We start from the raw sequence: 14,792 nt of genomic DNA on the forward strand, positions 1-14,792 counted from the left end.
CCCCAGTCTTAAAGTTTCTAGTTATGTGTTCTGCTTTTACCTCATTTATGTCAAAATAGTAGAACCTTTTGGAGGTAAGATAGTTGTTGATAAGAGTCATCACTTCTCTAATTTGTCACTGGATTTATGTGAAAAATGCCCTGGAAAGCTAACTGAGAGCCTTAGAGAAAGTGAAAGAGAATAAAGAGCACTCCCCTCCCTGAATCCCACCTTGAGGGTGACCTAGAAATGTTGCTTCTCAGCTGAGGAAGCTTCAACTTGCAGCATGCTCATACAAAAGCCACCATCCAAGACAGACGCCTTGAAGAGTCTAGATACTATGGATGATCCAGACTCCGTGGAAGGCATACCTATTTTTAAAAATGGTGAGGCACGTGGTTAAACAAGGGGGAGGAATGTGGAAAGGAGTATTGGAAAGTGAAAAATTTATGAGTAGCATTATAAATTAGGATAGACTTACTGAATTCAAAATATGAGTTAAGACACAGGGGAGAAAGTTGGGGTGTGTGTGTGTGTGTGTGTGTGTGTGTGTGAGACAGAGAGAGAGAGAGAGAGAGAGAAATCTGTAAAATTACAGAAAGAGGGACAGTTCCCTCTATGAAGAATAGCTTGATTTAGTCAATAGTAAGTCATTTGGCTCCCTCATAACTGTAAGCTGCTAATCTGGTTTAACCTATTATTAGGAACCTTGATATATAAAAATGTGAAACTTAAAAAAATAAATTAAGGAGTTATTATATCACAAAGTGATTCCAAATATCATTAAAAAATATTCACCTTCAGAATCCACTTAATAACAAATTTCTCTTTAAGTAGTGTCCAACTCTTAGGCAATTTATATGAAACTTCAGAAACACATTTATGTGTTTCTTCTCAACTTAAATATATCTGTATTGGAGTCAGTTCAGTGCAAACATTTGAGTTCCCACTACGTACCCAATAATATGCTAGAAATGATAAGAGAGGTTGTAACATAACCTTGTCATTGTCCCAGTAGTTTACAATTTGGAAATGCCTTAGAGTTTCTTTAGCCCAACTCCTTATATTTCCAGAAGGAATTCAGGTCTAAAAAGGTTTTCCTCAAGAAGTTAACAAATTCATTGGAGTAATTACTCCCAGCACCTATGAAGTATATAGCAATATTTATTCAATAATATTTGAGCACTTACTATTTGAAGTCATTGTACTAGACTCAGTAGGAGATGAGAAAATGAACTAGATGCTTTCCCTCTCCCCCAGGAGCTGACGATCAAGAAGGGAGATAATAAGTTAAGAGCTTGATAACTTTGGTTCAAAAATGTTGAATTTAAAAAGAGGATGCCTTGGAGATGTAGGAAAGGGAGCTGACTGCTTAGGTAGAGTTTCACTGAGCTCCAGCATGTTAGCAGGGCACCATGATCCAGGATCCAGTCCTAAGCTTTGAAATGGCATACACTCTGACTTAATTCAGTCCCCTTAGTGTACCCAGGGTTAACCAGACTCACAAGAAAATGGTTTGTATACAAGAATTCCAATTTATTAAGCTGTTGGAAGAATACATATCTATATATGGCAACTGTGTGTGGTCTGTGTCCCTTTAATCAGACATTGCTTTGCCCATGCATAAAAAGCTGCTAGGTAAAGAAATAAGCCCAGCTGGTGGACTTGTCCTACAGTTTCCCAAATTTGTATAGATTATTTCTTATTTGCCCTCTTCTTCCCTGCTTTTCCCATTCTCATTTTGCTCTATACTTAATACTCACCTCAGACCCCCTTTGCTCTGATGACCCATTTGGAACTGCTTCTGTGGTTTGAACTCAGCATTATCCCATGGACAAAATTTTGATGTTCAACTTCTGCCTTTAAGCACTGAGGCCTCAGGTAAGAGCTACATTTAACCCTTCCAACTCTCCCATTAGAGACTGAGAATCAAATATCTTCCCAATTTGCCCCACTGGGGCCTCCATTCCTCCTCTTCCGCCTTTCTCCCTGCCTACTTCCCCTCCTTCATTCCCTCCTCTTCCCTTCCTTTTCTTCCTTCCTCTCTACCTCCCTCCTTCTCTCCCTCCCTCCTTCTCTCCCTCCTTTTTGTTCCTTCCAAGAAAAGTTGTTTAGCACATATTATGTCAGGCACTGTACTTGGCACTGGGAAAAAAGTAAGGAAAATCAGTACATTGCCTGCCCTCATGAGGTTTATGGTCTTGTGGGAGGAAGACAGTAATCACATGATCACACATGTGGCTAGATAATTAGAATGATGCAAGTACAATGAAGGAAAATAATACCATGTAATCAGAGTGTAAAGCAGAGCACCTAACCTGGCCTGAGAAGTCAGAAAGACCCTTTCTTGGGAAGACCTGAGAGATGAGTATGCATTAGCCAGGCAAAGGGGGAAGAGGAGCTTTCTGGAAAAAGGGACAGTAGGCTCTGAGATGAGAAGGAGTTTGGCTCATTGGAGGAGTAGAGAGGCCACTACAACTTGAGTGAGGGGAGGAGTAGCTGGGGAGCCAACTATAAAGATAGTAGAAGAGCCAAATCATGCTATGCCTTCTGGGTCTTACCACTTCTAAGCTGTAAGAACCTGTATTCTTGCTAAAGGAAAATCAGTGGGAGCTCTGCCTCTAACAAGATTGCCTTCATCTCAACCTAGTCACCATTCAACATTGAGCTCCCGATCCCAACCTCCCAGGACCAGCTCCAAGGAACTTGTGTTTTCATGAAGCTAGAATTTTCAGGGCTTTTATAGTGTCAACTAAATTGGAAAGATCATTGAGTGGGAAAATAACCTTAAAGATGCTTTTCTTCCAGTCAAGTATGCAAGGATACCAGTAGACCTGTGGAACCCTTTTTTTCATCTTCCATTGGTTAATAGTAATGATCTTATTTATCCTCTTGGACCACCCTACTCTGAGCCCCCTGTTAAACTGCCTCTCAGTTAACCCAGGGAAATGTGTATAAGAGCCTGAAGATATATTCCTTGGACTTGCTAAACAGCTAGTCCTTTCACATTATGCTCGATGAGGTAAAGCAGAAGATCTGAAGTAGAAGACTCACTCCCAATATTGTCTTATATAATGATTATTTGTCTTCTCTTCTCTGATATCCCCCCAAACTTTCTTCTTTAAGAAAAGAAAAAGTGTATCTGGTCCAAGCTTGAGTCTTCACACCTCGGCTAAAGACTTTGTTTACCTCTGCCCTTATCAAGACTTGAATGTGGTGCTTCAGCCTGCGGTAGGGGTCATCTTGTTACCTGTAACCTCTTTCTTGAGCTAGCTTTCTCAAGAAGTTGATCCTCATTGGCAGAAATGACTCCATAGGAACCACCCAGGCCTTTGAGACATGCAGATTTATTCTTCAAGTGACTGGTGTTCCTAGACCGCCACAACTTAGAACAATGGTTCTCAAACTTCATTGTGCATCTGAATCACTTGGAGGGCTTGTTAAACCACATTGCTCTGCCTCAGCCCCAGAGTTTGTGATTCAGTAGGTTCCAGGTAGGGCCCAAGAATTTTCATTTCTGACAAGGATCCAGGTGATGCTGAATCTGCTGGACTGGAATCAAGAAGCTTTGTCTTAAGCCAGTGCACTGTGTCAGAAACTTTAATATTTGTTGCTAGTAGAGACTGTAGGGTCTCCAGGGGTCATCCTATGCCACCTAGAGCTAAAGATGACTCTCCAGCGCAGACAGTGGTTTCATGCTTGTGCCCAGGGTCTGTCCTCAGGGAGCTTACATTCTAGTGGAGGCAAACACACAATAGCATATTAGTCAGGTTAAGGACTAGATGAGATCCAGGGGTTGTGTAGAAGTGAGAGAACCAGATAGATATTTGTTTCAACCCAGAGAGAGACCCATACCTAATTGCTACATATGTTTCACAATATGAACCCACCAAGTCATAGTAACCCATTTACAATTCTGATTCTGGTCCAAAGGAAATCTTGGTGATCCTCGGGTATGATACTCCTAACTTCTTCCTGCCTCAGAACCTTTGCATTTGCTATTCTCCCCATCTGAAAGCTCTCCCTCCAACTGGTAGCATGGTTTTCTCTACTGTTTGTTCAGACTTCTTCCTAGAATGTCATTTCAGCAAGGTTTTTCCAGAACACCCTACTGCAGATAGCACACTTGTTGCTCTGCTTCTTTGCCCTGCTTTATTTTCCTTCAAAGCATTTATCACTAATTGACTAACTTGTTCATTATCTGCTTTCCTCACTATTATTTAAGCTCCATAAGGATAGACAGGGGTTTTTTTTCCCAATCCTGGATCCCCTTGTGTCTAGAACAGTGCCTAACATGTAATAGGTGCTCAATATTTGTTGACTGAACACAAGAAACCTATAGTATGCTATTTCCTCTTCTCCTGGGTTAGAGTTACACCTGGATGACTGACATACCTACTTCTCATTCCTAAATGATGGTCCTGGTACACCATCACTAGCATTATCAACATAATCTTTATCTTCTCATACCATCCTAGTGGTAGTGAATGGACTCATGAGTATAGCATACAACATCCTCTTTATTGCCCCTCATCTATACCAGCGTTTAGTAATCATTGTGAAAGAGATCTTGTGTCTTCATGAACTACTCAACTTCCTGGCAGTAATGTCTAATTTTATCCTAGTTTAGAGGGTCCTCTCCAAAGCTCTCTATATGTTTATTTAACTACCATTACTTAACAGGGTTAATGGGCAGAGCATATGAGCCAAGTACTTTAGGATATCTCAGCTGGTTTACTCAAGTGCTCTTCCTATCTAGCTGCTGCAGAATTCTCTTTAAACATCTTCTTGTACTTCTCTCCCCCAGAATGCCTTATTTCATGATAATTATAATTTTTGCCCCTATTATTAGCCTGGACTTCATGCCAATATCCCAAATAGCTGTCTAATACCTAGGAAGCTCTGGGGAGTCTAAGAGGACCTTCTAAATGTCTTCCTGTACTATGAGGATCTATGTAAACAATATGTCTTTCATTGCTTGGTACCAGTGTATGACGTATAAGCTGAGCTGTTGTATAAGGTGGCTCTCCTTTGTGCACATTAGCTTTACCCAATGTGCTGAAAACAAGAAGACCACCAACAGATAGTACAAGGTAGAAGAAATAGTAGACTTTAACCACATGGCCTTCTGGGTCCAACTGACTTTCTTCTTATGGGTGCAAGTCTTTTTTCCCCTCACTCTCTGCCAAGTCCCCTAAAGCCTGAATTCTAGCTACCAACGTCAACAACTGAAGAAAGCTGATTATATTTTGGGCAAAGTTCTAGATTTCCAGCAGAACCCTAGCTAATTCCTATCATTGAGTCATTAGAATGGGCATAAGCCCCTCTTGAGAAGCCTATTTGAGAACCCCAGGTTTTTTTCCAGTGCAAACCCAGGACATTTTAGCTTTCTCCTCTGGAAGAGGGGTCCAGGGTGTCTGTCCTTTTTCAGCCCCATTAAACCATACCAGTAATGAAAATAATCTTGTAATAGGGCAAATTCAGCTACTGGCTTAGTCTGGTCGCCTCAAGTTTTTTTTGGGTACCATCTCTTGTTTGCCTAACTTGCTGCTTTGTTTTTTTGACTCCTGGTCCTTAACTCTGCTAAGCTGTGTGCTTTACTCCTGACAATTTCCTTAGGCACCCTAGCTTGTATGACAATGTTTAGACCCCTTTCTCACTCTCTTCTTCCTTAGTCACCATACTATGTTTACCTGTAGGCGTCACATACCAGCACCATGCCCTGAGGGATGCTTCTCAGACTCCCCTATTAGAGGCCCGAGGATTGGATATATACCATAGTTTTTAGAACTTCCCAGATCTCAAACATTCCCTTCTGTCATCATTCCACCATCAAATTATACATCCAAATTTTGATTCATAAGTCAACCATAGCTGACTAAAATGCCCCTTCCAAGTTGTTAAGATTCCTGGGAAACTATATTTGAAATTTAAGTTTTTTGATAAACAGAAAATTATGAAAAAGTGAAATGTATGGTCTCGGAGTTTAAGATTAAAATTAAGGAAAATCCATATAAGGAGCTGTCATGGTTTTATCATATCATCCATCTCTCTAATACTGGAATATGTATATCCATTGGTGTTCTTCTCTCAAACAGTACTAAATAAACACTGCCAAATTCTTACTATCCAGGTCCCATTTTTTTCTTACTCCATTTTCCCTCAACTAATATATTTATGGCATAAGAATTTGATATATTATAATTGTTAATTGGGTTATTGACTTCTTCAATTATATCCCAGGTCCAATGAAATATAAGCTTCCTATGAACCTTTGATAGCCCCTCTAGATAAGCTTCTTGAGAGCTTATTATACCTCAGTACCTGACACAGTGGCTGGCACATAATGAGTCCTCAATAAATATTTGTTGAATGTATGAATAAATTAATAATGAATAGGGGTTTCTCAAAATTCTTAACAGGAAAACATTTACAGCCATTTCTTAATATGATGCATTTCTTCCATTAGCTACTCTCTATTTTGGGTTGGTTTTTTACTAATTTAGCTCTCAGAGAGTAACGTCTTCAAATTTGGGTATTACACCAGGATGACCACAAGCAAGGCCTAAGTACTTTCTGTGATTCCAACCTCCAACTGACCTGAAAGTTCCCTAGGTGCCTTTTAAGATGATATTTCTTTGAATTGTGCTCATATAGTTTTCTAGGAACTCCTAGGGATGATTGATCCCTGGACAGAAAAAAGGATCTAAAGGATCAAGTATATTGGGATAAGGCTATGAGTGAGTGACATTTCCTTGTCTTTACCTAATTAAGGTAGACCCATTAATGTAGTAATTCATTAAGAACACTTTCAATGAAGATATAGGAGTCGGTAGTGGGTAGAAAGGGGAAGGGGTGGATTGATTTTTAAATTTCAGCCTTTAGATTAATTTTTGGAGTTAAAAACCCCAGAATGTATGGGGAGCTTTTCCAGCCGCTCCTTTTTCAAATTTTAAATACATATTTATTGAGATGTAATTCACATATCATAAAATTCACCCATTTAATATGTATAATTTGGGCTTCTGTCTTCCAGTTTCCCCATGTAAGGCGCTTGGAAGTCATACTCCATGCTAACAGCAAGTAATAGTAAAAAGACTGAAAAACCAACAACTCTTCTTGAATCTGTAAGAGAGGGGAAGACAAAGGGCAAACTGTTGACCCCAAAATTGGAGAGACAAACAGGTGAATACAGTTTATCACAGCTTACTGGAGCAGAGACCCAGGAGTGGAAACCACGGGAACCAGTGAAGGGGTAGGAAAGCCTGAACTGTAATTGATAAATTGCTGGAGGCTCAGTGCACACAATTCTAGGAGTAAAAAACTATAGGGGGATCCAATCAAAGGGGGACCTCACAATATTGTGAGATTTACTTCCAGGAGTTTGACCAGATTCCCACAGTAAATATCAGAGAAAAATCTCCTTGGGCTTCCAGCAGGGGGAGGAGAAGAGGAACCATTTTGAACTAAACCAGAGTGCTACCAAGTCCAAGGTTGTACTGCCTTACTCATGACAAGCCAGTAAATTGAGAGATGAGTTGTTGGGGCAAGGAATAGCAGCTTTATTTGGAAAGCCAGCAGACTGAGAAGATGGTAGATTAGTGTCCCCAAAAACCATCTTCCCTGAGTTAGAATTCAGGCTTCTTTTATACTAAAAGGGGGGTAAAGTCCTGGTTCCTACATGTGTTCATTTCTTCCTCCCTGCAGCCATTCACAGGTGAACCTGGTCAGAAGGTTTCCTGTAAGGTAAACAAAGTATATTAGCTTAACGTTCATTATATGGGAGGCAGGGTTCTCAGAGATGGACCATTATGTATAATTTAAGCTTATAAGCAGCATCCCGTTAGTGACTGACTTGTAGCAAAAGGAATAGACTACAAAGGTTAAAGTAAAAGAAATAGATCCAATATGGAGTCAGATTTGTTCCTGCCTGTTACAAGAGTACTTTATTCTTCTTAACAAGGCCTGCCTTCAGGAGAAGCTAGTTAACCAGAGCCTAACTTACTGGGGTAAGTTATCAGAGTCTAACTGACCTGAGGAAGGGAAATACCCAACTCCAGCCCACTCTAGCTGTCCTACCCCACCTAAGGGGGGTAGGGAGGAAAAAAATGCAAGAAACACTTGTGAAATTCATAGTCCAGAGGCATAGGCACTGTAAAAGACTGAAATCTAACTGTAGGACTGTAGTATGCTTTCCCTCCCTCCATATTTAAGACCACATCATTAAGGCCTATTTACAGCACTTTCTTTTTTTTTTTTTTAACATCTTTATTGGAGTATAATTGCTTTACAATGGTGTGTTAGTTTCTGCTTTATAACAAAGTGAATCAGTTATACATATACATATGTTCCCATATCTCTTCCCTCTTGTGTCTCCCTCCCTCCCACCCTCCCTATCCCACCCCTCCAGGCGGTCACAAAGCACTGAGCTGATATCCCTGTGCCATGCGGCTGCTTCCCACTAGCTATCTACCTTACGTTTGTTAGTGTGTACATGTCCATGACTCTCTCTCGCCCTGTCACAGCTCACCCTTCCCCCTCCCCATATCCTCAAGTCCATTTTCTTTTATCTAGTATGTCATGTCTGGCTGCCAAGAAAAAGTTATAAGGCATATAAAAAGGCAAAAAAACACAATTTGAAGAGACAGAGCAAACATCAGAACCAAACGTGGCAGTGATGTTGGAATTATCAGATCAGAAATTTTGAACACCTATGATTAATGTGCTAAGGGTTCTAATGGATAAAATAGATAGCATGCAAGGACAGACAAGCAATGTAAGCAGAGAGATGGAAATCTTCAGAAATAGTATTATTTGAAACTTGAATTAGTTGCAAATGTATATTGCAAACTCTAGGGCAACCACTAAAAGAAGTGATAAGGTATTACTGATATGCTAAGAAAGGAGAGAAAATAGTCACATAAAATACTGAGGTAAAACTACAAAAGGCAGAAAAAGAGTGGAAGACAAAAATAGGAACAAAGAACAGGACAACAAATAGAAAATGGTAATGAATATGGTAGATATTAATCCAATACTTATTTTGAATGTCAGTGGTCTAAATGTACCAATTAAAAGACAGATTGTCAGAGTTGATCTGAAAACATGACCCATCTATGTGTTATCTACAAAAAAACCCACTTTAAATATAAAGATATCTATAGATAAAAAGTAAATGGATGGAGAAAAATATCCCATGCTAACACTAATCAAAGAAAGCAGGATAATTTTAATTTTAGACAGAGCAGACTTCAAAGAGTTACCAGGGTTGAAAAAGGGCATTACATAATGATAAAAGGCTCAATTCTCCAAGAAGATATAATAATTCTTAATGTCTATGTGCCTAACACACAGCATCAAACTACATGAGGCAAAAACTGATAGAACTAAAAAGAGAAATAGATGAATTGACTATCAGAAATGGAGACTTCAGCATCTTTCAGGAGTGGACAGACGTAGCATACAGAAAATAAGTACAGACATAGTTAAACTCAATGCCATCAATGAACTGAATATTACTGACATCAACAATTCATCCAAAGATTGGTCCGAGATGGCGGAATAGAGGACATGCACTCACACCCTCTTACGAGACACCAGAATCACAACTAACTGCTGAACAGTTGATAGGAAGACACTGGGACTCACCAAAAAAGATACCCCACATCCAAAGACAAAGGAGAAGCCACAGTGAGATGGTAGGAGGAGCACAGTCACAATAAAATCAAATCCCATAACCGCTGGGTGAATGACTCACAAACTGGACAACAATTATACCACAGAAGTCCACCACTGGAGTAAATGTTCTGAGCACAACATCAGCCTTCCCAACCTGGGGGTCTGGCAACAGGAAGAGGAATTCCCAGAGAATCAGACTTTGAAGTCTAGAGGTATTTGATTGCAGGACTTCAACAGGACTGGGGGAAACAGAGACTCCATTCTTGGAGGGCACACACAAAGTAGTGTGTGCACCAGGACCCAGGGGGAAGGAGCAGTGACCCCCGCAGGAGACTGAACTAGACCTACCTGGTAGGGTTGGGGTGGTCTCCTGCAGAGATGGGGGGTGGCTGTGGCTCACCGTGGGGACAGGGACACTGGCAGCAGAATTTCTTGGAAATATTCCTTGGCATGAGCCCTCCTGGATAGCCCCACCAAAAAAGCCTATAGCCTCCAGTGCTGGGTTGCCTCAGGCCAAACAACCAACAGGGAGGGAACTCAGCCCCACCCATTAGCAGACAAGCAGATTAAAGTTCTACTGAGCTTTGCCCACCAGAGCAACACACCACCAGTCCCTCCCATCAGGAAGCTTGCACAAGCCTCTGAGATAGCCTCATCCACCAGAGGGCAGACAGCAGAAGCAAGAACTACAATCCTGCAGCCTATGGAACAAAAACCACATTCACAGAAAGACAGATAAAATGAAAAGGCAGAGGACTATGTACCAGATGAAGGAACAAGATAAAACCCCAGAAAAACAACTAAATGTAGTGGAGATAGGCAACCTTCCAGAAAAAGAATTCAGAATAATGACAGGGAAGATGATCCAGGACCTCGGAAAAAGAATGGAGGCAAAGATCGAGAAGATGCAATAAATGTGTAACAAGGACCTAGAAGAATTAAAGAACAAACACCTAGAAGAATTAAAGAACAAACAAACAGAGATGAACAATACAATAACTGAAATGAAAAATACACTAGAAGGAATCAATAGCAGAAGAACGGATAAGTGACCTGGAAGGCAGAATGGTGGAATTCACTGCCGTGGAACAGAATAAAGAAAAAAAAAAAGAAAACAGCCAAAGAGACCTCTGGGACAACATTAAACACACCAACATTCGCATCATAGGGGTCCCAGAAGGAGAAGAGAGAGAGAAAGGACCCGAGAAAATATTTGAAGAGCTTATAGTCGAAAACTTCCCTAACATGGGAAAGGAAATAGCCACTCAAGTCCAGGAAGCGCAGAGAGTCCCAGGCAGGATAAACCCAAGGAGAAACACTCTGAGACACATAGTAATCAAATTGACAAAAATTAAAGACAAAAATTATTAAAAGCAACAAGGGAAAAATACAAGGGAACTCCCATAAGGTTAACAGCTGAGTTCTCAGCAGAAACTCTACAAGCCAGAAGGCAGTGGCACGATATATTTAAAGTGATGAAAGGGAAGAACCTACAACCAAGATTACTCTACCCGGCAAGGGTCTCATTCAGATTCGACGGAGAAATCAAAAACGTTACAGGCAACCAAAAGCTAACAGAATTCAGCACCACCAAACCATCTCTACGACAAATGCTAAAGGAACTTCTCTAAGTGGTAAACACAAGAGAAGAAAAGGACCTACAAAAACAAACCCAAAACAATTAAGAAAATGGTAATAGGAACATACATATCGATAATTACCTTAAATGTGAATGGATTAAATGCTCCAACCAAAAGACACAGGCTTACTGAATGGATACAAAAACAAGACCTTTATATATGCTGTCTACAAGAGACCCACTGAAGACCTAGGGACCCATACAGACTGAAAGTGAGGGGATAGAAAATGCAAATGGAAATCAAAAGAAATCTGGAGTAATAATTATATCAGATAAAATAGACTTTAAAATAAAGAATGTTACAAGAGACAAGGAAGGCCACTACATAATGATCAAGAGATCAATCCAAGAAGGAGATATAACAATTATAAATATATATGCACCAACATAGGAGCACATCAATACATAAGGCAAATGCTAACAGCTTTAAAAGAGGAAATTGACAGTAACACAATAATAGTGGGAGACTTTAACCAATGGACAGATCATCCAGACAGAAAATTAATAAGGAAACACAAGCTTTAAATGACAAAATAGACCAGATAGATATAACTGATATTTATAGGACATTCCATCCAAGAACAGCAGATTACAGTTTCTTCTCAAGTGTACACGGAACATTCTCCAGGATAGATCACATCTTGGGTCACAAATCAAGCCTTGGTAAATTTAAGAAAATTGGAATCGTATCAAGCATCTTTTCCGACCACAATGCTATGAGATTAGAAATCAATTACCAGGAAAAAAGCGTAAAAAACAATTCATCCAACAACAGCCAAATATAAATTTTTCTCAGGGTCACATGATTCACCCATACATATTCATTCATACATTCATACATACATGATAACATATTTACCAAGCTAGACCACATTCTGGGCTATAAAAAACATCTTAACTAATTTAAAAGAACAGAAATTATACAATGGCTGGTTTCAGACCACAGTGGAATTAAACTAGAAATCAATAACAGAAAGATAACTGGAAAATCCCCCAATACTTGGAGATTAAACAACATCCTTCTAAATAACGCATGAGTCAAAGAAAAAATCTCAAGGGAATTTAAATATATTTTGAACTAAATGAAAAACACAACTTATTAAAATTTGTTGGATACAGAGAAAGCAGTGCTTAGAGGGAAATTTATAGCCTTGGATATATATATCAGAAAAGAAGATGATCTAAATCTCTTATAGTTCCCTATGTTTCCATCTTGGGAAACTATAGGTGAAGAGTAAATTAAATCCAAAGTAAGCAGGAAAAAAACCCAAAAGAATTAGAGCAGAAGTCAATAAAATTGAAAACAAGAAATCAACAGAGAAAATTAATGAAACCAAAAGCTGGTTCTTTGAAAAGATCAATAACGTTAATAAATCCCTAGCTAGGGTAACTAAGAAGAAAAGAAAGAGGACACAGATTACTAATACCCAAAATGAAAGCGGGGACATCACTACAGATCCCATGGAAATTAAAAGTATAATACAGGAATACTATGAACAACTCTATGCCTACAAATTTGATAACCTAGATGGAAAAGACCAATCCCTTGAAAGACACAATCTGCCAAAATTCACACAAGGAGAAACAGATGATTTGAATATGCCTATATGTATTAAAGAAATTGAATTAATAATAATCTTCAAAAAAAGAAAGTGCCTTTTATGTACTTATTGGTTATTTGTATATTTTCTTTAGATAAATGTCTATTCAAACCGTTGCCCATTTTTTTAATATCACAATTTTATTTGATATTTCATTGAACAGAATATATTTTTGAAATTAATAGACTTTATTTGTTAGAGAAGTTTTAGGCTTACAGAAAATTGAGCAGATTGCACAGAGAGTTTCCATATATCCTCTCTGTTTTCTCCTCGGTTTCCCCTATTATTAACATCTTGCAGTGGTGTGGCATATTTGTTACAATTGTTGAACCAATATTGATACATTATAATTGATTAAAGTCCATAGTTTACACTAGGGTTTACTCTTTGTGTTGTACAGTTCTGTAACTTTTGACAGATACATAATGTCATGTATCCTCCATTAGAGCATCACACAGAATCGTTTCACTGCCCTAAAAATCCCTTGTGTTCTGCCTATCTGTTGCTCCATCTCTACTCCAAGCCCTTGGCAACCATTGATCTTTTCACTGTCTTTATAGTTTCACTTTTTCCACAATGTCATATAGTTGGAATCATACATACGTAGCCTTTTCAGACTAGCTTATTTCACTAAGTTTGTATTTAAGCTTCCTCCATGTCTTTTCTTGGCTTGACGGGTCATTTTTTTTTTTTAATTGCAATATTCCACAGTATGGATGTACCACAGTTTGATTATCCATTCACCTTTTGAGGGGCATTTTGGTCGCTTCCAGTTTCTGGCACTTATGAAAGCTGCTGTAAACACTCATGTGCAGGTTTTTGTATGGATATAGTTTTCAACTCATTTGTGTAAATATTTAGGAGTGTGATTGCTGGATCATATGGTAATACTATATTTAGCTTTGTAAGAAACTGCAAAACTATCTTTTAAAGTGACTGTACTATTTTGCATTTGCACCAACAAAGAATGAGAGTTCTTTGTTGCTCCACATTCTTGTCAGTATTTGGTATTGTCAGTTTTTTTTTTTTCATTCTAATAGATTGTAGTGGTGTCTCTGTTTTAATTTGTGGTTCCTAATGATATATGATGTTGAGCATCATTTTATATGCTTATTTGCCATCTTCTGTCTTCTTTGGTGAGGTATCTGTTCAGATCTTTTGTCCATTTTTAAATTCGGTTATCTTTTTATTGTTGGGTTGCCAGAGTTACATATTCTCGATACCTGGTCCTTTATCAGATATATGATTTGCAAATATTTTCTCCCATTCCATGGGTTGTCTTTTCACTTTCCTTTTTTTTAAAATAAATTTATTTATTTGTTTGTTTTTATTTTTGGCTGTGTTGGGTTTTCTTTGCTGCGCGTGGGCTTTCTCTAGTTGCAGCGAGCGGGGGCTACTCTTCGTTGCGGTGTGCGGCCTTCTCATTGCGGTAGCTTCTCTTGTTGTGGAGCACGGGCTCTAGGTGCGCGGGCTTCAGTTGTTGTGGCGCACGGGCTTAGTTGCTCCGCGGCATGTGGGATCTTCCCGGACCAGGGCTCAAACCCGTGTCCCCTGCATTGGCAGGCAGATTCTTAATCACTGCGCCACCAGGGAAGCCCCGTCTTTTCACTTTCTTGATGGTATCATTTGCAGTACAAAAGTTAATTTTGTGTAGTCACATGGTTTTATCTCCTAGTCACTTGCATTCTTATTGTTTGTAGAATGTGCAGGTGCAGAGACGAAAGAAAGCAAGAGGAAGGGCAGTAGAAACAGCAAGGAGATGAGAGATGACTGTGGAGAGGCATTGAAACAAGGCATGGGTGGAGCAGTGGAAAGAGTAAAGAGGATCTGAGTAAAGTTTGCACCTCTTGCTGTGGTAGTATTGGACCTATGTTCCCAGAATGGATTCTGTTTGC

This window comes from Pseudorca crassidens, chromosome 11 (genome assembly GCF_039906515.1).
Source record: "Pseudorca crassidens isolate mPseCra1 chromosome 11, mPseCra1.hap1, whole genome shotgun sequence".
Taxonomy (NCBI): Eukaryota; Metazoa; Chordata; class Mammalia; order Artiodactyla; family Delphinidae; genus Pseudorca; species Pseudorca crassidens.